Source organism: Nycticebus coucang, chromosome 3 (assembly GCF_027406575.1).
Source record: "Nycticebus coucang isolate mNycCou1 chromosome 3, mNycCou1.pri, whole genome shotgun sequence".
NCBI lineage: Eukaryota > Metazoa > Chordata > Mammalia > Primates > Lorisidae > Nycticebus > Nycticebus coucang.
In genome coordinates this window covers 51,551,907-51,553,285 of record NC_069782.1, presented here as the reverse complement: position 1 = coordinate 51,553,285, position 1,379 = coordinate 51,551,907, and the positions used below count along the sequence as shown (strand labels likewise).

At 30.5% G+C, this 1,379-nt stretch overlaps 1 pseudogene; it reads left to right on the top strand.

Moving 5' to 3' along the window:
* Nucleotides 1-771: 771 nt before the first annotated feature.
* Nucleotides 772-929, top strand: LOC128582973 (uncharacterized; annotated as a pseudogene).
* Nucleotides 930-1,379: the final 450 nt, after the last annotated feature.

The following is a 1,379-nucleotide window of genomic DNA, read 5'->3' as shown; positions in this document are numbered from 1 at the left end:
AAATAGAAGGCCTTTCACAAGGCAAGTAAAAACTGAGGTAATTCACCACCACTAGACCAAACTTACTAAAAACACTTGACCGAGTTCTATTTCTGGAAGCAAAAAGATGTTAATCACTATTGTGAAAATGCACAAATGTATAAAATTCACTAATATAGTAGACACAAAGAAGAAAAAGAAAAGAATAAAACCTATCACTACCAAAAAAAAAAAAATCCAAACCCCAATGATAAATAACAAGAGAGGAAGAAAAGAACAAGTGTATACAACACGACTAACAAAATGACAGGAGTAAGTCCTCACTTATCAAAGATAACTGTACATTTAAATAAATTAAATTACCCACTAAAAGACACAGACTGAATAAACAAATAACAAAGACATGACCCAACTATGTGCTGCCTACAAGAACTACTTCAGCTGTGAAAAAAGCACATGGACTGAAAGGAAAGGAATGGAAAAAGATATTACATACAAATATAAATAAAAAACAACCTGAAGTACCTCTACTTATACCAAATAAAAGAGACTTTAAGTCAAAACCTGCAAAAAGGGACAAAGGAGGTCATTATATAATGATAAGCAGATCAATTCAGCAACAGGATATAATAGTTCTAAATATATATGCACCCAACACTGGAGAACTCAGGTATATAATGTAAACATTATTAGATTTAATTGGACAGGTAGACTACACTACAATGATAATTGAAAACATCAACATTCCACTCTAAGCATCAGACAGATCATCTAGACAAAAAATGAACAAAAATCACTTCTCGGCCTTTTGGCTAAGATCAAGTGTAGAAAATCAACAGAGAAACATTGAATTTAATCTGCACTTTAGACCAAATGGGCCTAACAGACATTTAAAGAGCATTTTATCCAAGAGCTACAGAATTCACATTCTTTTCATTAGCACATGAAATACTTACAGCACAGACCACATGCTAAGGCACAAAAACATTCCCAATAAATTTGAAAGAACTGAAATCATATCAATTATTTTCTAACCAAAATGGAACAAATTAGAAATCAATAATAAAGGAGCTTTTGAAATTACAAAAATGCATAGAAATTAAATTGAACAACCAAGGGATCAATGAAGAAAGCAAGAAGGAAATAAAAAAATTTGTTGAAACATATGAAATTAGAAACACATACAAAACCTATGGGCTACAGTAGCCATACTCAGGAAGTTTATACCAATAAACACCTACATCAAAAAAGTAGAACAATTTTGAATAAATGACCTAACAATGTACCTCAAGGAATTATAAAAGCAAAAACAAACCGATCTAAAATTAATAGAAAGAAAAATAATAAGTAGTAATAAAGGTCAAAGCATAAATAAACAAAATTAAGACTTAAAAAATACA